Genomic DNA, 23,739 nt, shown 5'->3' with positions numbered 1-23,739 from the left:
TCCCCTTCCCACGGCACCTTCCCCTGCATTCGCAGGAGGTGTAATACCTGCCCATTTACCTCCTCTCTCCTCACTATCCAAGGCCCCAAACACTCCTTTCAGGTGAAGCAGTGATTTACTTGTACTTCTTTTATTGTGCTCACAATGCGGTCTCCTCTACATTGAGGAGACAAAACGCAGACTGGGTGACCGCTTTGCGGAACACCTCCACTCAGTCCGTAAGCATGACCCCGAGCTTCTGGTTGCTTGCCATTTCAACACCCCCCCTGCTCTCATACTCACATCTCTGTCCTGGGCTTGCTGCAGTGTTCCAGCAAACATCAATGCAAGCTCAATGAACAGCACCTCATTTACCGATTAGGCATGCTACAGCCCGCCGGACTGAACATTAAATTCAATAATTTCAGAGCATGAAGGGCATCCCTTTTTATGTTTAGTTATTTTTTTCTTTCTTTCTTTTCTCTTTTTTTCTTTTTTATTTGGTTATTTTATTTTAGGCTTTTTCATGTGTTTACTTTGTTTCTATTGTGCCTACCCACTGTATCTGTTTTTTAAAACAATTTTTAATGTTGTGCTTGGAGTGCTTTGTGTGTTACAGTCTATTCACACTTTCCCTGTACTAACGCTTTGTCTTTCAGCACACCATTAACATACCGTTTGCCTTTGTCCCATGACCTTCTGGTCAGTTATTTTCTGTGACCTTGTCCTATCAACACCTTCTCTTTTGTCATCTCTTGCCCCACCCCTGCTTTACTTGCTTATAACCTTTTACATTTCTAATATTTTTCAGTTCTGAAGAAGGGTCACTGACCTGAAACGTTAACTCTGCTTCTCTCTCCACAGATGCTGCCAGCATCCAGCTTCCAGCATTTCCAGCATTTCTTGTTTTTATTTCAGATTTCCAGCATCTGCAGTATTTTGCTTTTATTTTATACCAGAATGATATCAATGGTTTGCTTGAGTGGGTGAAAAAGTGGCAAATGGAATTCAATCTGGAGAAGTGTGAGGTAATGCATTTGGGGAGGGCAAACAAAGCAATAAACAGGAGGATATTGAGAGGGGTGGAAGAAGTGAGAGACCTTGGAGTGCATGTCCTCAGGTCCCTGAAGGTGGCAGGACAGGTAGATTGAATGGTGGAGAAGGCATATGGAATGCTTTCCTTTATTGGCCAAGGTATAGAATACAAAAATAGGGATGTAATGCTGGAACTATATAAAACGCTGGTTCGGCCACAGGTGGAGTATTGCACACAGTTCTGGTCACCACATTACAGGAAGGACATAATTGCTGTGGAGAGAGTACAGAGGAGATTTACAAGAATGCTGCCAGGGCTTGAAAGTTGCAGCTATGAGGAAAGATTGGATAGGCTAGGGTTGTTTTCCTTGGAACAGAGGAAGCTGAGGGGTGACTTAATAGAGGTGTACAAAATTATGAGGGGCCTAGATAGAGAAGACAGGAAGCACCTGTTTCCCCTCACGGAGAGGTCAATTACTGGGGGAGGGGGCAGATTTAAGGTGATTGGTAGAAGGATTAGAAGGGAAATCTTTCTCACCCAGAGGGTGGTGGGTGTCTGGAATTCACTCCCAGGAATGGTGGTGGAGGCAGAAACCCTCAACTCATTTAAAAGGTACCTGTGTCCTGGACCTGCACCTGAAGTGCTGTAACCTGCAAGGCTATGGGGCAGGTGCTGAAAGGTGGGATTAGATTGGGCAGCTAGTTTTTTCAGCCGGTACAGACATGATGGGCTGATTGGCCTCCTTCTGTGCCATAATTTTTCTATAGTTCTATGATATAAATGCTTCCCTAGCCTCCCCTGCTGTTCTACTTGGTTGTGTTCATTGACGTGCCTCTTAATCTGGTGTCTGCTCATCATCTTCCTCTAGCTCCTTTTCATCAGAGAAGGCAGTGCACTGATGGTCCTCCTCACTGGCCAAAGCCTCCCGCCTCTGAATCGTCAGGTTGTGTAGAGAACAAAGAACATATGATCATAAGATCACAAGAAATAGCAGCAGCAGTAGGCCATTCAGCCCCTCCAGCCTGCTCTGCCATTCAATAAGATCATGGCTGATCTGATTGTGGCCTAAACTCCACTTTCCTGCCTGCCCCCCATAACAGCACACTATGACCATATGGAAGACCCTGTCAGGGCATAATGAAGAGCTCCACAAGATCTATCCAAACACTTGAACTGGCTCTTCAGAAGCCCTATGGCCTGCTTGATGGTCACCCGAGTTGAACCATGGCATGCACTGTACTTGCCTGCTTCAGCGCTTGGCCTCCTCACAGGTGCCATTAGCCATGTCTTCAGCGTCCTTGTCACCCAATTGCCATCTTTGAAGGAGTGTTGGAAGTTTGAAGAGGTCAGACACCTAGGACTGGTGAAGAATGAAGGCATTGTGACTGCTTCCCAGGAACCGAACACATGCTTGACGGACACACTCCAATGCATCACTTGTGGCGGTCGCAGACCAATTGGACATTGATGGAATGGAAGCCCTTCTTGTTTATGAAGGCTGCTGGCTGTTTTGATGGCCACATGTATGCAGTTGATGACACCCTGCACCAGGAGGAATACAGCAACGACCCTGATTCCTACAGCCCTTTCAGCCTGACTGTCCGGATCAGTGTGGAAGAAGAAGAACTGGCTGGCCTTCCTGAACACAGAATTGGTGATCATCTTGATGCATTGGTGAGCTGTGGACTGGGAGTTCCACACATATCTCTGGATGATCCTGAGGTGTAAAAAATCAATGCCATGGTGATCTTCAGCGCCACTGGCATAGGGTGTCCATGACTTACCGTGGGCCTGAACTCATCCTCCATCATGGCACAGAACTCTGATGGTCTCCCTGGAGAGGCAGAATTTTCAGCGACACTGCTGCTCCAAAATTTGCAGGTAATTGAACCTGGTGCAGTAGATCCTCCTCTGGCGCTGAAGGTCACCGTGGCACTGGTATTCAGGATGTAATACATTAGAGGCCAAATGAATGAAGAATTCAAATAAAATAAAAGCAAAATACTGCAGATGTTGGCAATCTGAAATAAAAACAAGAAATGCTGGAAATACTCAGCAGGTCTGGCAGCATCTGCGGAGAGAGAAGCAGAGTTAACGTTTCAGGTCAGTGACCCTTCATTAGAACTGACAAATATTAGAAATATAAAAGGTTTTAAGCAAGTAAAGGGGGATTTTTTTTTTTTATTCATTCATGGGATGTAGGCGTCAGTGGCCAGGCCAACATTTATTGCCCATCCCAAATTGCCCTTGAGGAGGTGGTGGTGAGCTGCATTCTTGAACCGCTGCAGTCCATTTAGGGTAGGTATACCCACAGTGCTGTTAGGAAGGGAGTTCCAGGATTTTGACCCAGCGACAGTGAAGGAATGGCGATACAGTTCCAAGTCAGGATGGTGTGTGACTTGGAGGGGAACTTGCAGGTGGTAGTGTTCCCATGTATTTGCTGCCCTTGTCCTTCTAGTTGGTAGAGGTCATGGGTTTGGAAGGTGCTGTCTAAGGAGCCTTGGTGCGTTGCTGCAGTGCATCTTGTAGATGGTACACACTGCTGCCACTGTGTGTCGGTGGTGAAGGGAGTGAATGTTTGTAGATGGGGTGCCAATCAAGCGGGCTGCTTTGTCCTGGATGGTGTCGAGCTTCTTGAGTGTTGTTGGAGCTGCACCCATCCAGGCAAGTGAAGAGTATCCCATCACACTCCTGACTTGTGCCTTGTAGGTGGTGGACAGGCTTTGGGGAGTCAGGAGGTGTGTTACTCGCCTCAGGATTCCTAGCCTCTGACCTGCTCTTGTAGCCACCATATTTATATGGCTACTCCAGTTCAGTTTCTGGTCAATGGTAGCCCCTAGGATGTTGATAGTGGGGATTCAGCGATGGTAATGCCTTTGAATGTCAAGGGGAGATGGTTAGATTCTCTCTTGTTGGAGATGGTCATTGCCTGGCACTTGTGTGGTACGAATGTTACTTGCCACTTATCAGCCCAATTCTGGATATTGTCCAGGTCTTGCTGCATTTCTACACAGACTGCTTCAGTATCTGAGGAGTCACGAATGGTGCTGAACATTGTGCAATCATCAGCGAACATCCCCACTTCTGACCTTATGATTGAAGGAAGGTCATTGATGAAGCAGCTGATGATGGTTGGGCCTAGGACACTACCCTGAGGAACTCCTGCAGTGATGTCCTGGAGCTCAGATGATTGACCTCCAACAACCACAACCATCTTCCTTTGCGCTCGGTATGACTCCAACCAGCGGAGAGTTTTCCCCCTGATTCCCATTGGCATCACTTTTGCTAGGGCTCCTTAATGCCATACTCGGTCAAATGCTGCCTTGATGTCAAGGGCAGTCACTGTCACCTCACCTCACCTCTTGAGTTCAGCTCTTTTGTCCATGTTTGAACCAAGGCTGTAATGAGGTCAGGAGCTGAGTGGCCCTGGTGGAACCCAAACTGAGCGTCACTGAGCAAGTAATTGCTAAGCAAGTGTAACTTGATGGCACTGTTGATGACACCTTCCATCACTTTACTGATAATTGAGAGTAGGCTGATGGGGTGGTAATTGGCTGGGTTGGACTTGTCCAGCTTTTTGTGTACAGGACATACCTGGGCAATTTTCCACATTGCCGAGTAGATGCCAGTGTTGTAGCTGTACTGGATCAGCTTGGCTAGGGGCACGGCAAGTTCTGGAGCACAGGTCTTCAGTACTATTGCCGGAATATTGTCAGGGCCCATAGCTTTTGCAGTATCTAGTGCCTTCAGTCGTTTCTTGATATCACGCAGAGTGATATTGGGGCAAGAGATAACAAAAGAGAAGTTGTTGATAGGACAAGGTCACAGAGAATAACTGACCAGAAGGTCATGGAGCAAAGGCAAACGGTATGTTAACGGTGTGCTGAAAAACAAAGCGTTAGTACAGAGAGGGTGTCAATTGACTGTAAAATGAACAGCCCTGGCTCCAAGCACGAACATTGAAAAAATAATGTGGGTCGGCACAGTAGAAACAAACTAAAATAAAATAGACGAACAAAAAATAAAAAAATAACTAAAAATAAAAAGGGGGGCCCGTCATGCTCTGAAATGATTGAATTCAATGTTCAGTCTGGCAGGCTGTAGCGTGCCTAATCGGTAAATGAGGTGCTGTTCCTCGAGCTTGTGTTGATGTTCACACGAACACTGCAGCAATCCCTGGACAGAGATGTGAGCCTGACAGCAGGGGGTTGATGAAATGGCGAGCAACCGGAAGCTCGGGGTCATGCTTAAGGGCTGAATGGAGGAGTTCTGCAAAGTGGTCACCCAATCTGCGTTTCCTCTGCTCATTGTAGAGGAGACCACATTGTGAGCAGCGAATACAGTATACTAAATTGAAAGAAGTACAAGTAAATCGCTGCTTCACCTGAAAGGAGTGTTTGGGGCCTTGGATAGTGAGGAGAGAGGAGGTAAAAGGGCAGGTATTACACCTCCTGTGATTGCAAGGGAAGGTGCTGTGGGCAGGAGACGAGGTGGTGGGGGTAATGGAGGAGTGGACGAGGGTGTCTTAGAGGGAACGATCCCTTCGGAATGCTGACAGGAGAAGGGAGGGGAAAATGCGTTTGGCAGTGGCATCACGCTGGATGTGGCAGAAATGGCGCAGGATGATCCTTTGGATATGGAGGCTGATGGGGTGGAAAGTGAGGACAAGGGGAACCCTGTCGCGGTTCTGGAAGTGAGGGGAAGAGGTGAGGGTAGAGGTGCGGGAAATGGGCCGGACATGGCTGAGGGCCCAGTTAACCACAGTGGTGTTCCTCGGTAGAGGAAAAAGGAAGACATATCAGAAGCACTGTCGTGGAAGGCAGCATCATCAGAGCAGATGCGGTGGATACGGAGAAACTGGGAGAGTGGAATGGAGGAGGCAGTGTGTGAAGAAGTGTAGTCGAGGTAGCTGTGGGAGTCGGTGGGCTTATAATGAATATTAGTGGACAGTCTATCCCCGAAAATGAAGACAGAGAAGTCGAGGAAAGGAAGGGAAGTGTTGGAGATAGACAATGTAAAGGTGAGAGAAGGGTGGAAATTATAAGCTAAGTTGATAAAGTTTTCTGATTCCGGGCAGGAGCAGGAAATGGCACCAATACAGTCATCAATGTACTGGAAAAAGAGTTGGGGGAGGGGGCCTGAGTCGGACTGGAACAAGGAATGTTCGACATATCCCACCAAACAACAGGCATTACTAGGACCCCTGTGGATACCCACAGCAACACCTTTTACTTGAAGGAAGTGAGTGGAGTTGAATGACAAGTTGTTCAATGTGAGAACAAGTACAGCCAGACGGAGGAAGGTATTGGTGGATGGGGACCGGTTGGGCCTCTGTTCAAGGAAGAAGTGGAGAGCCTTCAAACCGTCCTGGTGGGGGATGGAGGTGCAGAGAAACTGGACATCCACAGTGAAGACGAGGTGGTTAGGGCTAGGAAACTGGAAATTGTCAAAATGACGTAGGGCGTCGGAAGAGTCACAGATGTAGGTGGGAAGAGATTGGACCAGGGGAGAAAAGATAGAGTCAAGATAGGAAGAAATAAGTTCAGTGGGGCAGGAACAGGCTGAAACAATGGGTCTGCTGGGACAGTCCTGTTTGTGGATTTTGGGAAGGAGGTAGAAGTGGGCTGTCCAGGGTCTATGAGGTTGGAAGCTGTAGAGGGAAGATCTCCAGAGGAGATGAGGTCAGTCACAGTCCTATGGACAGTAGCTTGATGTTCGGTGATGGGGTGATGGTCCAGGGGGAAGTGGGAAGAAGTGTCTGAGAGTTGACGCTGAGCCTCTGAATGGAAGAGGTCAGTATGCCAGACAACAACAGCACCACCCTTGCCTGCAGATTTGAGGACAATGTCGGGGTTAGACCTGAGAGTACGGAGTGTGGCAAGTTCAGAGGGGGACAGGTTGGAGCGAGTGAGAGGACCAGACAAATTGAGACGGCTGATGTCTCGCTGACAGTTTTCAATGAAATGATCAAGAGCGGGTAAGAGGCCAGAGGGAGGGGTCCAAGTATCTGCAGGTTTGTTGACAATGTCGGGGTCTGCAGGTTTGATGACAATGTCGACAATGATGACAATGTTAATTCAAATAAAGTGTTTAATTCATTGAAATAAACATCAACATAACACCATGAACATTGTTATATATATCCAAGTGAATCTCCTTGCGCAACGAATAAGTCTTTTTCATCTGATTCCTATTACTTCTACGTGGTGCAACCCCTGTGGCTTCAACAGAGCCAGAGACGGGCTGCTCATTCCCCTGCTCTGACCGATGAGATCCGTGTGGCAGACGTCCTCTGTGTTTTGGAGACTGTGAGGGTCACATCAAAGGCCGCCCCTCCCCCACCCCCCATAACAATGCAGGGCCGGTCTCGGTCATTGGGGCAGGAGGCAATATGTGGGGCTCTGACTGGGTGGAGAGGCTGGTAGGACGGAGAAGTAGGAGCACCTTGAGAAGAGTCCCCACTATTATGAGCCCTTTCTCCAGCTTCACTCTCATGACCCACCTGCACTTCCCTGCTAGCCAAGAGCTGGAGGGCACTTTGCTGCACTTCAGTGAGGCATTGAGCCAGCAAGGTGAGGCTTTGCTCCATCCTGTGTAAAGGGACAGACTGAGTGCGAAGGCCATTGGTCTGGGCCAGCATGCACTCAGTTGTCTACCGTGTCTGATTCTCCATACAGGTGGCCACTCATTCCATGGAAGTGGGCATCCGCACAAGTGTCTGAGACATTCTGGCACTCATTGTAGAGACAGACAGACTCCTCCAATCTCTCTCCAAGGGTGTGCAATACTTCTGGAAATGCTGACAGAACCTCACACATTTCCTGTTGCTGCTCTACAAGTTCCTTTTTTGTGGATGACCCCCAAGGTTCAGTATTTCCATACAGCTTGGAGTGTCCTGTACCCTCTGATGGGGACTCTCCACTGCTGTCTCTGTCTCCAGAACATGCTCCTGCTCAGATGCAATGTCTGCATCACCATGTGACAACTCAGCTATCTCTACTGCAGTGCCCACCAAGGTGTATGCATCTGTGCTGGTGGAGGGTGCTCATGAGTCATGTGACGGTGCATTCTCAGATTACTTGCCCTCCTCTGAGGACTCCTCGACTTGTCTTGCATGAGTTCCTCCATCATCCTAGAAGGACCTGTGGGAGATGAAACAAGACTTATTGCTGACATGGGGAAAGGGTTCAAACTCTACATTGTGAATATCATGATACTTCAGTTAGCGGTGACTTCAACTCAACATGAGTGACTGTTATGTACCAAGTGGCAGTGTGATATCTAATGCTGTCACCAGGGGCCAAATTTTTAAAAGATCACGGAGACAGGAACAGAGGCGGACATGCCTGCAAATTCCCACCACCAGCCGGCATGCTGGTTTGCCAGCATGTTCTCGCCTCCAGGTCATTTTGGAACAGGCTGGTTTGGGGTGGGGGTGGGGGGTCAGGGGGAACAGCTACCCACCAGGATGTGGCGGGTAGCCAAATGGGCATCATGAAGGGCCTATTAAGGCCACTCTGCCGATGTCAGCTGGAATTGGGGGGGCCCAGTGCTCCAGCTACTATTTCTAACATTCCTCCCCTCCTATTATGCTGCCTGGTTTAAATTTCAAATAAAGCTTGGCAGTTAACTGTCAGTCACCGTAAACTGGTGCATTCTCCATGGCAATGCCTCTACCAATCAGAGTTCACTTGCCAAACAATCAGCACTCTCTTCTCATATAGCATAGAATTGTTGTTTTGCCTTACATTGGTATTCTTGTGGATTGTCCTGATGAGTGCAAGATGAAAAGCTTCGACAACATGTCTCTATTTTCAGCAATACTCAAGTTCTGTACTACCAAATGACTATTTGTATACCAGAGTTATGAGTGTGAGAAGTGGAATGCATGTTGAGGATGTAATGATAGCATTTGTGGAGGGTGATTGTGAGGTGATGGTGTGAGATTTCAATAAGATGATGGTGAGTGTGACTGTTGGGTGTCTAGATGGGGATGTGAGGTGCCGAGACCAAGAGGAATGTGTGGCGCTACAAGGTGTGTTGTTCTGAGGACTGCTGAGAATGCTGAGAAAATCAGAGTGTGAGGGTTTGGTATCTGAAGGTGTTATGCCGCTCACCTTTCATGGCTTTATTGGGACATTAAACCTCAGCACTGATTCCAGCTGTGAGGGATCACATCCTGCTGCTCATTACCTAAATAACTTCCAGCCAGGCCTGTTGGGTTTCTCTTCCTCTTCCTCACATCTGCAGGAAATAGAACTTCTTTTTTGACCCTTACTCCAACATTAGCTGCATGGGAGAGTCAGAGAACCGGGGAACAGCCTTCTCATGTCTTCCTGCTATCATTTTTCTTCCTGCAGCCTTCCAAAAGAATGTTGAATGCAGCTATTCTGATCCCTACTGGGGTCCCTTTAAATAGAGAGCCTTCCATTGATGGGTGCGGGTCACCATCTCGCCCACACTGTGGTTAGCTGAGAAACCCAGAAGCGGGGTTCTAATGTTGTGGCTGAGTTAAACAGCCACAGCAAAACCTGCGCCGGCAACATTCAGGTTTCCAACCTACTGTTGGCAGGACTATTGAAATAAAATTCCACCCCCACCCCAGTGTCCCTCCTCCCTGAGGCCTCTGTGGTGGATATCACCTGGTCTGGCTGCTGTATCTATTCTCAAGTTCCTAATTCTATCTAAAGCAATGGCCGGGGGCAGGTTTTCTGAGCAGTGGGTGGGGACACGGGGATGGGGGGGGCGGGTGCAGGGCGTTTGATGTGGGGTGGAGTTTGGGTCTGCAATTCCCGAATGCAGGAATTTGAATGGCTTTTTGTTTAATAGGATCCCCACACGGAAACCAGACGTGTGTATCGACGATGGAGGAAACAATGGCTAGAAAATAGACAACAAAGGAGTCGTTCAATGATCAGTATATACTCCAATGCAAGGAATATAGTCAAGAAAGCAGATGAGCTGAGGATACATATAGGAAGTTGTAGGTATGACATCATAACTGTTACTGAAGAAGGGAAGGAATGGCAGCTCAACATTCCTGGTTACAGAGTTTTCAGATGGGATAGAGAAGAGGATAAACAAAGGGTGGAGGGGGGGGTGTGGATGTTGCAATATTGATTAAAGAAACAATCACAGCTGTGAGAAGGGATGATATGCTAGAAGGAGCATCAAATTAAGCCATATGGGTTGAACTGAGGAACAAAAAAGGGATAACCACATTGCTGGGAGTATGTTGTAGACCCCCAAACAGAAGGAGATAGAAGAGCAAATATGTCATCAAAATGCTGAAAAGTGTAGAAACAAAAAGGCTTTAATAGTAGGGATTTAAACTACCCAAATATTAACTGGGATAAATTTGGTGTAAAAGGTACAGAGGGTGCAGAATTCTTAAAATGTGTTGAGGATATCTTTTTTAGCCAGTACATTGCAAGCTGAATAAGAAAATGGGCAGTTCTAGAGAATGAATCTAGGCAGTTGGAAGAGATATCAGTGGAATGCATTTTAGAGGTAGCGGTCATAATTCAGTTAGATTTAGAGTACTTATGGAAAAGAATAATGTCAAGAAAACCCCACCTGCCAAATGAGAAATATTAATTTCATTGCTTGGAAACTTACATCAGACGTTTAATGGAAAAAGTCCGACAGTAACTTCTAAAAAACTAGCAGCCAAAATGGCCACTGCAATTTGCATCTGAAATACCAGGAGATTGAACCGGAGACAAAAGTCTATCGAGAAGCCCAGCCAAGACAATGACTTGCTGTAAGTGATTAAATTACCTAAAATGGCTTCTTTAGCATGGCGGCCAAGGCAATCCTCATATATTGACTTTGAAAGAGCAAACATCCTCCAAGTGTAAATTGGCATCCTGGGGCATGTGGAGCCAATTCCTCACCTTGACTTTCATTAGAAGGTTCCAGAAAACCTGCAGCAGCCATGTGACCGTCTGTCCATCTCGGAGGGAGCTAGTTTTCTTTCTTTTGGACAAAGAGACAAGCAGTAACTGAGATTGCAGCAGCAAAGAAAGCTGTGGGCTTCCCTTTCTCGCTCTCTCTCTCTCTCGCTCCCTCCAGAAAACATCAAGTTTGAAAACTGTCTGTGACTGTGGACCGTCCAAGCCTACAGACTGCTACAGCCAGAGACAAGGGGAAGAGAGCCAACTACATTTCTGCCTTCACGAAAACCCAGAGCAAAGCAGGCCAGCCAATGTGCACTCTGACCTACCAATGGCTTCAAGAGTACAACTCCAGCCAGAAAATCACCAGATCATTCAACCTCAAACTGTATATTTATTCTGGACTTTAATCCAACCAAAAACCTTACTTTCCACTTAGTAATCTATTTGTGTGTGTGTGATTCTTATGTGAATGCATGTGTGAATGTCTAGCATATTTTTGAGTATTTTTAAATCGGGGTTATGGTGTTAAGTATAATAAACTTACTTCTTTCTTATTTAAAATCAAGAAAACCTGTCTCATTGGTTCTTTCACAATCACAGTGAAGATGAAAGGTAAAACACTCACAGAGGTGGTAAGCACAACCACTATTTAAAAGGAATAAACCCTATTGAAGTCAAACAGGAAAAAGGGTAAGAGGGCAGCCTGAGACCCCCTTCCTCACCTGGCTGTAACAATATAGACCAAAAGTAAAAGTTTTAAATTGGGGAAAGACCAATTTTGCTAAGCTGAGATGTTATTTGGCAAAAGTGGATTGGAAACAGCTATTTGAAGGTAAATCAAGGTCAGAGTAGAACAAAGAACAAAGAAAATTACAGCACAGTAACAGGCCCTTCCTTCGGCCCTCCAAGCCTACGCTGATCCAAATCCTCTATCTAAACCTGTCGCCTATTTTCTAAGGGTCTGTATCTCTTTACTTCCTGCCCATTCATGTATCTGTCTAGATACATCTTAAAAGACGCTATCGTGCCCGCGTCAACCACCTCCGCTGGCAAAGCGTTCCATGCACCCACCACCCTCTGCGTAAAGAAATTTCCACGCATATCCCCCCTAAACTTTTCCCCTTTCACTTTGAACTCGTGTCCCCTTGTAATTGAATCCCCCACTCTGGGAAAAAGCTTCTTCCTATCCACTCTGTCTATACCTCTCATGATTTTGTACACCTCAATCAGGTCCCCCCTCAACCTCCGTCTTTCTAATGAAAATAATCCTAATCTACTCAACCTCTCTTCATAGCTAGCGCCCTCTATACCAGGCAACATCCTGGTGAATCTCCTCTGCACCCTCTCCAAAGCATCCACATCCTTTTGGTAATGTGGCGACCAGAACTGCACGCAGTATTCCAAATGTGACCGAACCAAAGTCCTATACAACTGTAACATGACCTGCCAACTCTTGTACTCAATACCCCGTCCGATGAAGGAAAGCATGCCGTATGCCTTCTTGACCACTCTATTGACCTGCGTTGCCACCTTCAGGGAACAATGGACCTGAACACCCAAATCTCTCTGTACATCAATTTTCCCCAGGACTTTTCCATTTACTGTATAGTTCACTCTTGAATTGGATCTTCCAAAATGCATCACCTCGCATTTGCCCTGATTGAACTCCATCTGCCATTTTTCTGCCCAACTCTCCAATCTATCTATATTCTGCTGTATTCTCTGACAGTCCCCTTCAGTATCTGCTACTCCACCAATCTTAGTGTCGTCTGCAAACTTGCTAATCAGACCACCTATACTTTCCTCCAAATCATTTATGTATATCACAAACAACAGTGGTCCCAGCACGGATCCCTGTGGAACACCACTGGTCACACGTCTCCATTTTGAGAAACTCCCTTCCACTGCTACTCTCTGTCTCCTGTTGCCCAGCCAGTTCTTTATCCATCTAGCTAGTACACCTTGGACCCCATGCGACTTCACTTTCTCCATCAGCCTACCATGGGGAACCTTATCAAATGCCTTACTGAAGTCCATGTATATGACATCTACAGCCCTTCCCTCATCAATCAACTTTGTCACTTCCTCAAAGAATTCTATTAAGTTGGTAAGACATGACCTTCCCTGCACAAAACCATGTTGCCTATCACTGATAAGCCCATTTTCTTCCAGATGGGAATAGATCCTATCCCTCAGTATCTGCTCCAGCAGCTTCCCTACCACTGACGGCAGGCTCACCGGTTTATAATTACCTGGATTATCCCTGCTACCCTTCTTAAACAAGGGGACAACATTAGCAATTCTCCAGTCCTCCGGGACCTCACCCGTGTTTAAGGATGTTGCAAAGATATCTGTTAAGGCCCCAACTATTTCCTCTCTCGCTTCCCACAGTAACCTGGGATAGATTCCATCTGGACCTGGGGACTTGTCCACCTTAATGCCTTTTAGAATACCCAACACTTTCTCCCTCCTTATGCCGACTTGACCTAGAGTAATCAAACATCTGTCCCTAACCTCAACATCCGTCATGTCCCTCTCCTCGGTGAATACCGATGCAAAGTACTCGTTTAGAATCTCACCCATTTTCTCTGACTCCACGCATAACTTTCCTCCTTTGTCCTTGAGTGGGCCAATCCTTTCTCTAGTTACTCTCTTGCTCCTTATATATGAATAAAAGGCTTTGGGATTTTCCTTAACCCTGTTTGCTAAAGATATTTCATGACCCCTTTTAGCCCTCTTAATTCCTCGTTTCAGATTGTGCCTACAATCCCGATATTCTTTCAAAGCTTCGTCTTTCTGCAGCCGCCTAGACCTTATGTATGCTTCCTTTTTCCTCTTAGCTAGTCTCACAATTTCACCTGTCATCCATGGTTCCCTAATCTTGCCATTTCTACCCCTCATTTTCACAGGAACATGTTTCTCCTGCACGCTAATCAACCTCTCTTTAAAAGCCTCCCACATATCAAATGTGGATTTACCTTCAAACAGCTGCTCCCAATCTACATTCCCCAGCTCCTGCCGAATTTTGGTATAGTTGGCCTTCCCCCAATTTAGCACTCTTCCTTTAGGACCACTCTCGTCTTTGTCCATGAGTATTCTAAAACTTACGGAATTGTGATCACTATTCCCAAAGTAGTCCCCTACTGAAACGTCAACCACCTGGCCCGGCTCATTTCCCAACACCAGATCCAGTATGGCCCCTTCCCGAGTTGGACTATTTACATACTGCTCTAGAAAACCCTCCTGGATGCTCCTTACAAATTCTGCTCCATCTAGACCTCTAACACTAAGTGAATCCCAGTCAATGTTGGGAAAATTAAAATCTCCTATCACCACCACCCTGTTGCTCCCACAGCTTTCCGTAATCTGTTTACATATTTGTTCCTCTATCTCACGCTCGCTGTTGGGAGGCCTGTAGTACAGCCCCAACATTGTTACTGCACCCTTCCTATTTCTGAGTTCTGCCCATATTGCCTCACAGCTCGAGTCCTCCATAGTGCCTTCCTTCAGCACAGCTGTGATATGGGATATGTGTAATGGGAGGCATTCAAGGAGGAGCTAAAGAGGGTTCAGAACAAATATGTTCCCAAAAAGGAAAAGGGTGGGATTCATAAATCTATACCATCCTGATTGTCAAAAAAGCATATAGGGTAGAATAAGGCAAAAAAGAAAGCTTATGTCAGATGCCAAGAGCTCAATACTGCAGAAAGCCAAGAGGAATATAAAAAACGCTAGGGTGAAATTAAAAAGGAAATTAGGAAAGCAAAGATACAGCATGAAAAATTCTTGGCAAGTAAAATCAAGGAAAATCCAAAAAGTCTTTATAAATACATAAAGAGCAAGAAAATAACTAAGGAAAGAGTAGGGGCTAATTAGAGACCAAAAGTGAGGCAGGGCGGGAGAAGTGCACTGTTAATTCAGTCCCACTTCTCCACAGGTCACAATATATATTTAAATTTTCCCACTTACCGAAACAGTTAATCAGATACTCAATTTTACCCCAGAATAAAGCACACCAACCAGGTTTCTTTAATAAACAACAACATTATCAGTTTAGTATAAACCAAGTTTTAACCAATAATAAATTAAAACATACACACTAATTGGAATATTAAAGCCCCTTATTTATCCTAGCCCTCACACACACACACAATGGTTAACCAGGAAAAAAAGGGATTTTTGTTTACAGCTGTTACAAAGAAATAGAAGGAATAAAAAAACCCACTTAGGTTTAAAAGAAGATATGGAAGAAAGTCCTTTGTTTTGGTGAGGTATCCCAAAGGCGAATACATAGCTGTCAATGGGTTCTTCCTAGAACAGTTCTTTCCAGGCAATGTTGATGATCAGTCTGGGTAGGCTTCCAAGAGATGCAGAACAAGAAAGCTCCAGTCGGGCTTTACAGCAGGAAGCAGGAACAAGAATTTTCTTAGATATTATAGCAGCAATGTAGCAATATTCTTCAAATACAAGAGGAAATAGTAAAAACTTGATACAGAAATTCTTCAAAGATGCAGGGATTCTTCAACGAGAGAAAGATATTAGCGGTCTTCTCCTGGCAGGCATACACCAACTCTTTTTTTCTGCTTTCAGGGCAAACACCAACTGGCTTTTTTTTTAACAGTTCAAAATGAATTTAAAACTGTTCAGCAGCAAGTCGCATGACAGCTATAAATCTTGACTTGTCATTCCTCTGCAACACAAAAGAACACCTGCTGTTTTTGCTTGAAACAGCTGCCTTCCAATAGGACTTGTTTACTAGCCAAACCTTCTGTTGACCTTCATTTTTAAGAAAACACCAAAGTTCAGTAATCTGCAGATGAATCAATGTCCATAATTCAAAGATATGTTCTTAAAACAAATCTGACAAAAGAAACAGAAGCAATCTTGTAACAATAAGTAAATATGTAAAATAAGTAAAGTCAATAGAATAATATTCTTGGGAGATTTTAACTATCTCCAAAAATGTTGGCAAGAAGAGATAGTGAAAGTGATACAGGGAATTGAGTTTTCACATGTGTACAGGACTCATTACCCATTATTCAAACAGCCCAACAAGAGAGACAGAGCACAGTTGGATCTAGCAATGGGAAATGAACCAGAACAAATAAGAGAAGTGAGCGGAAGGGTACATCTAGGCAATAGCAATCACAACACAATAAGTTTTAAGATGAAGATTGAAATGGGCATAAGTAAGACAAAAACTGAAGTAATAAATGCAAATAAAGCTGATTTTAAGCATTTTTTTATGGCTGCGTTTGCTGACAATACAACCACTAGGTGGCGCTGTACTGGCACATGCGCAAATGCAGCCTGTTCCACTAAAACATCACAGTCTGTGATGTTCAGGCAGCTGTGAAGACTAAACATGGCAATGCTCAAATAATCACAGAGAGGTAACGTAAACCTGTGGCAGCACATAATGTCTGGAGAGAGTGGGGGGTGGGGGGATAGAGAGCAGGGGGGAGAGAGCAGGGAGGGAGAGTGCGGGGGGGGATAGAGAGCAGGAGGGAGAGTGGGGGGGAAGAGAGCGTGGGGGGAGTCAGTGACGGGGGGGGGAGGAGGAGAGTGCATCCGCCGCCACCAAGGTCTTTGACCGCTCTCTCCCCACTTCCCCCTCCTCTCTCCCCACTTCCCCCCGCTCTCTCCCTACTTCCCCGCATTACGCGATGATGTCATCTGCGCATGCGCCAACCAGCCCTGACAATGCAGAACGCTGTGCACGCGCAGAGAGCAGGAGCCCATTTGTGCATGTGCGCAGTTTTGCACAGTCTGATGACATCAGCGGCCAGCTGCGTTGTCAAGACTCATTTTTTAAAAATTCATTCATGGGATGTGGGTGTCCCTACCTGGGCCAGCATTTATTGCCCATCCCTAATTGCCCTTGAGAAGGTGGTGGTGAGCTGCCTTCTTGAACTGCTGCAGTCCTTGGGGTGTAGCTACACCCACAGTGCCATTATGAAGGGATTTTGACCCAGCGACAGTGAAGGAACTGCAATATAGTTCCAAGTCAGGATGGTGTGTGGCTTGGAGGGGAACTTGCAGGTGGTGTATTCCCATGCATCTGCTGTCCTTATCCTTCTAGATGGTAGAGGTTTCGGGTTTGGAAGGTGCTGTCAAAGGAGTCTTGGTGTGTTGCTGCAGTGCATCTTGTAGATGGTACACACTACTGTCACTGTACGTCAGTGGTGTAGGGAGTAAATGTTGAAGGTGGTGGTTGGGGTGCCAATCAAGTGGGTTGCTTTGTCCTGAATGGTGTCGAGCTTCTTGAGTGCTGTTGGAGCTGCACCCATCCAGGCAAGTATTCCATCACACTCTTGACTTGTGCCTTGTAGATGGTGGACAGGCATAGGGGAGACAGGAGGTAAGATACTCACCGCAGAATTCCCAGCCTCTGAACTGCTCTCAGAGCCACAGCATTTCTGTAGCTCGTCCAGTTCAGTTTCTGGTCAATGGTAACTCCCAGGATGTTGATAGTGGGGGATTCAGCAATGGAAAAGCGATTGAACATAAAAGGCGATGGTCAATTCTCTCTTGTTCGAGATGATCATTGCCTGGCACTTGTATGGCGTGAATGTTCCTTGCCACTTATCATCCCAAGCCTGATGTTGCCCAAGTCTTGCTGCATCTGTCCACAGGCTGCTTCAGGATTTGAGGAGTTGCGAATTGTACTGAACATTGCGCTATCGTCAGCAAACATCCCCACTTTTGACCTTATGATGGAGGGAGGTCATTGATGAAGCAGCTGAAGATGGTTGGGCCTAGGACACTACCCTGAGGAACTCCTGCAGTGATGTCCTGGGATTGAGATGTTTGACCTCCGACAACCACAACCATCTTCCTTTGTGATAGATATGACTCCGAGTGGAGAATTTTCCTCTTGATTCCCATTGTCTTTAGTTTTGTTAAAGCTCCATGATGCCATACTCGGTCAAATGCTGCCTTGATGTCAACTCTTAGCTCACCTCTGGAGTTCAACTCTTTCATCCACGTTTGGACAAAGGCTGTAATGAGGTCAAGGCGGGGTTGGATTTGTCCTACTTTTTGTAAACAGGACATACCTGGGCAATTTTCCACATTGCTGGGTAGATGCCATTGTTTTAGCTGTACTGGAACAGCTTGGCTAGGTGCGCAGCTAGTTCTGGAGCATAAGTCTTCAGTACTATTGCTGGAATATTGTCAGGCCCCTAGCCTCTGTGGTATCCAGTGCCTTCAGGCCTTTCTGAATGGATGAGCATGGAACTAAGGAAACTGCTAAATCAAATTATCAAGGAATATAACAAGAAATAATAAAGTATTCTACAGACACATAAATAACAAAAGAAAAATCAGGATATGGATAAGACCACTAAGGGATACACAAACTAAACTCATGGGTAATGACAGTGAAAGGGGAGAAATATTGAATAGTTACTTTGCCTCAGTGTTTATCAGGGAGACTGACAAGGTGGATATGACATTGGAAGAGATCCCCAAAAAAGACATTTAAGATAGAAAGGGTGGGGCAGGACAAATTAATTGATAAGCTAATCAATCTTAGAGTTGATAAAACTTCAGGTCTGATGGATTTCATCCACGCTTATTAAAAGAGGTTAGGGAAGAGATAGCAAAGGCACTAATACACACACATATATACATGTATATATAAAACAATTCATTAGAAAAGGGTATAGTGGCTGAGGACTGGCAGACAGCTAATGCAATTTCTGTTGTTTTTAAAAAGGGAGATATAAAAATTCAGGCAACTATAAACCAATTAGCTTAATATCAGTGGTAGGAAAGATAATGGAGTCCTCAAAGATGTAACAAAAAATCATCAACAAACTGAAAATAAAGAGTAGTCAGCACAGATTTCAAAAGGGAAGGTCATGCGTGACAAACCTTTTGAATTCTTTGGAGAACTAACAAAAAGAGTAGACAAGGATAATGCAGTAAATGTAATTTATTTGGAGTTTCAAAGAACCTTCAGTAAGGTTCCACATAGTAGACTCATGGCTACGGTCAGAGCATGGGACAGATAACATAACAGAAAACAGGGAGTAGGGGTTAAGGGCACTTACTGGCAAAGTGTAGGAAGCCATGTATCCACAAGGACCAGTGCAGGGACCACTGTTATTCACAATTTGCATTAATGACTCAGGACATGGAAGTCCTATTTTTTAAATTTGCAAATAACATTGAATTGTGGGGTATAATTAATATGGAGGAAGATTATAACAAAACACTAGACTTGCAAAATGAGCTTTCAATTGGTAAATAAATTTCAACATAGATTATGGTGATGTGATGCATTTTGGTAAGAAGAATAAGGAGACCACATACTCCTTGGATAATAAGAGTCTATCTTGGATAGAGGAGCAAAGGGATCTGGGGCTACAGATACACAAATCACTAAAAATAATGACACATTTCTTGTGATAAATTGAGCAGTGTCATCTTTAATCCTGGCAGCTGTCTGAACGTCGCAGATGTTTCAGTGGAAGAGGCTGCATTGACGCATGTGCTAGTTCTGTGCCACCTAGTGGTTGTGTTGTCAGCAAATGTGGCCATTTTTTATCCAGTCGGACACTGACCCTTCTATTCCATGAGTCTCAATTTTGTTAACTAGCCTTTTATGTGGTACTTTATCAAATGCTTTCTTAAAATCCATATAGACAACATCCAATGCATGCCTTTCATCAAACTTCTCTGTTACTTCATCAAAAAATTCAATTTCATTAGCCAAGCATGATCTGCCTTTTACAAATCTGTGCTGGCTATCCTTATTTAACTCAAACCTCTCCAAGTGCCTGTTGAGTTTTTTCCCCTGATTATTGTTTCTAAAACCTTACCCACCACTGATGTTAAACTAACTGGTCTGTAGTTGCTAGGACTGTCCTTACACCCTTTCTTGAATAAGGATGTTCTATTTGCCACTCTCCAATCCTCTGGCACCTACCCCATATCTAGGGAACATTGGAAGATTATGGCAAGATCTTCTGCTATCTCCATCCCAACTTCCTTTAGCAATCTTGGATGCAAGCCATTCAGACCAGGTGACCGACCTACCCTAAGCATAGCCAGCCTTTCCAGTCCCTCCTCCCTCTCAATTTTTACCCTATTCACTGCCTCCACTCTCTCCATTTCTACCGATATTTTGTCAGATTCCTCTTCCTTTGTAAACACCGATACAAAGTACTCATTAAATATTCTAGACTTTCTCTTTGTCCTTAATAGGCCCCACTCCATTTCTTACTATCCACTTACAATTTACTAGCCGGTAGAAGACTTTTTGGTACCCTTTTATATTGACTGCCATTCCATTCTCATATTCTCTCTTTGCCAGTCTTATTTTCCTCTTCACCTCCCCTCTCAATGTATTGTATTTGGCCTAGTTTTCCCTTGAAGAATTCACCTAACATACATCATACACCCGCTTCTTTTGTTTCATCATAATCTCTATCTCCCTCATCATCCAAGGAGCTCTGTTTTTGGTTCCCCTACCTTTCACCCTTGTTGGAATGTACCTAGCCTGTACCTGAAGCATCTCTTCCATTGCTCCGTTACAGTTCTTCCTGTCAGTCTTTGGTTCCATTTTATCCTGGCTAGATCCCTTCTCACCACATTGAAATTAGCCTTCTTCCAATCTAGCTATTCTACCATATATCATTCCTTGCTTTTCTGTATAGAGAAGATGCTTCCACTTGAAAGAGACTCAAAAATTAGGGGCCATAAATATAAGATTGTCATAAATAAATCCAATGGGGAATTCAGGAGAAACTTATTTTCCTAAAGAGAGGTTATAATGTGAAATATGCTCCCACATGGAGCAGTTGAGGCAAATAGCATAGATACATTTAAGGGGAAGCTAGATAGCACATGAGAGAGAAATGAATGGAAGGATATGTTGATAGAGTTAGATGAAGAGATTAGGAGGAGGCTTGTGCAAAACATATATGGCAATACCAACTATTTGGGCTGAATGGCCTGTTTCTGCAGTGTAGATGCAATGTAACTTGTCCTGCCACCTTCAAAGATTTGTATGCATACACCACCTGGACTTTCTGTTCCTGCACTCTCTCTAAAATTGTACCATTTAATTTATATTGCCTCTCCATATTCTTCCAATCAAAATGAATCACTACGTGGGTTGTGTTTTGCAGATGGGACAGTAGGGTCAAGAGCCACAGTAACAGATGGTATCCCTGATCTCAAAGAAGCATCCCTTCACTCACTGGGTGTCTGATAGCATTGCTTACTCTCTCAGCATGACGGCATATTGTTTGCCGTCAGGGAACCTGGCATTCACCTGAAAGATCTGATGCCAAATGACAATGTACAAAGTGGACATTCACAAAGTAGAAGCCGTTCCAATTCACTTATGTGGCATGAAGGCCAATTTGATGCCCCCGATCACTACCTGGATTTCAGAGAAGCCAGGATTATGAAAACAATTCAAGTGCTTATGCTTATTGATTCCTGGATTAAATTGAGAAGGAAACGTAGTTGTAGAAATTGGTTTGCATCAGTTTGCCCCTGTGAATTGGGTGCAAGGAATGATCTTGGTGCCTGACTGTAGGCCCAAGTCCAGTCCTATTTACATGAGAATGGCGAGCTGCAGACACTTTCTGGATGACCTCTGGTAGCTCGCCAGTGAAGAGGACTTGAATTTTGGGCCACTGTAAAGGCTTTCAGCTGCCTCAAGTATGTTCAGGGAGAGGGGAAGAAACAATCAAGAAGAAAGTTGACTGGGAGGGGTGGCAAAAGGAACAGGTCAGGAGGGGGCTGAGCAGGTGCCCGCAACTGCAGTAGAACACTCTCACAAGAGCATATGGGAATGGAGTGGGCATAAAGGATTCGGACTCCTGCTCAAATGGAGGATAAACAACACCACAGACTGGTTGAGCCAAACAACTTGTTTCCATATTGTAATTTCTATGTAATTTTATGTAAGAAACTCCACAGCACTCACCAAATTGTGGGAAAAAGTGGAAGCACTCTTCTGCTGCAGATAATGTCAGTAAAACTGCTCATAAAAGGAGTTCAAAAGCAAAAAAAAGACTGCTGCACTTCCCCTTAAAAGCCGCAGTCTCACAGACGCAGCTTCTCTTTCCTCAATTTCCACTTACATAGGACAGTCTCCAAGTCACTCTCACCTAACAGAAATGGAGGAAAACCAGTTACGGGATTTGATGATTTCATGTGATCTCAATTTAGATACCATTTAAATAAGAATGCCTGCTTCAGGCATAGTGAAGTGTACTCCCTATTAGATGTGACAGGAGAATGCAGGCAGTGCGAAGGAGAAGGAGGGGGGGATAGAGATGTGGGTGGAGATGGGGATGTGGATGGGGATGTGGATGGGGTTGCGGATGGAGATGTTTATGGGATGGGAATGGGGATGGAGATGGGGCTGTGGATGGGGATGGGGATGGGGATGTGGATGGAGATGAAGATGTAGATGGGGATGGGGATGGAGATGGGGATGTGGATGGAGATGGGGATGTGGTTGGGGATGCGGACGGAGATGTGGATGGGATGGGAATGGGGATGGGGATGGGGATGGAGATGGAGATGTAGATGGGGATGGGGATGGAGATGGGGATGTGGATGGAGATGGGAATTGGGATAGAGATGGAAGTAGAGATGGGGATGGGGATAGAGATGGGAATGGGGATGTGGATGGAGATGTGGATGCGGATGGAGACAGGGATGGGAATGGAGATGTGGCTGGAGATGGAGATGGGAATGTGGATGGAGATGAGGATGTGGATGGAGATTGGGATGTGGATGGAAATGTGGATGGGGATGGAGATGGGGATGAGGATGTGGACGGAGATGGGGATGTGGATAGAGATGGGAGTAGAGATGGGGATGGGGATAGAGATGGGAATGGGGATGTGGATCGAGATGGGGATGTGGATGGGGAGGAGACGGGGATGGGATGGGGATGAGGATGTGGATGGAGATGGGATGTGGATAGAGATAGGAGTAGAGATGGGGATGTGGATGGAGATGATGAGGATGTGGATGGAGATTGGGATGTGGATGGAAATGGGGATGGGGATGGGGATGGAGATGGGGATGGGGATGGAGATGGAGATGGAGCTAGGGACTTGCTTTTCAAAATGGAGGTGGGAAACAGGAGCCTGGTCAGAATTTGGGTCTAAAACCTGCAACCTCTGGAAAGCTGATTCAGATTGCAGTTGTCAAGTGGGAAAGCCTTAATTAGTATGGAGACAGGTTTTCTGTCCTCTTAGAGCCAGGGGGATTGAAAATGGCAGTAAGTCAGATCAAGTTTGGGGCTCATATAGACTTCCACTACTGAGGCTGCTGGTTGTCCTGAGGGAGAGATCTGCCTTCCACAGCACCAGAGGGAAGCGAGATGTCACAGGGGAACTGGAGACCTGGCACAAGGGGCAGGGTAGACCCTTGCTTCATCAATGTTGACCTGGATCTAATGCTGCAGGTCATGAAGGAGAAGAAGGATGTTCTCTTCCCAGAGGGTGCCAGGAGGAGGCCCCCTTGCCATGCAGCAGGGGCACCTCTCTGTTCAGTGTTATCCATCTCGGCCCCCTCTTTCTCCTCCTCTTTCACCTCCTGCTCCTGCCCAGATGAGCTGTTCCCTTCCAGGGCCCCAATGTCCTCAAGGTTCACACTTCTCTGAAGGGCCATGTTATGGGGAGTGCAGAAGACCACCATAATGACCAAGATCCTTCCAGGAGGGTATTGGAGAGTGCCACCACACAGATCCAGGCACCGGAACTGCATCTTCAGAAACCCGATGGCCTGCTCAAAGGTTGGCCTGCTGATCAGGTTGCATTGGTTGTTTCGCCTCTGTGCTTCTGC

This window comes from Heterodontus francisci, chromosome 5, assembly GCF_036365525.1.
Source record: "Heterodontus francisci isolate sHetFra1 chromosome 5, sHetFra1.hap1, whole genome shotgun sequence".
NCBI lineage: Eukaryota > Metazoa > Chordata > Chondrichthyes > Heterodontiformes > Heterodontidae > Heterodontus > Heterodontus francisci.
Note: the sequence above shows the minus strand (reverse complement) of the source record.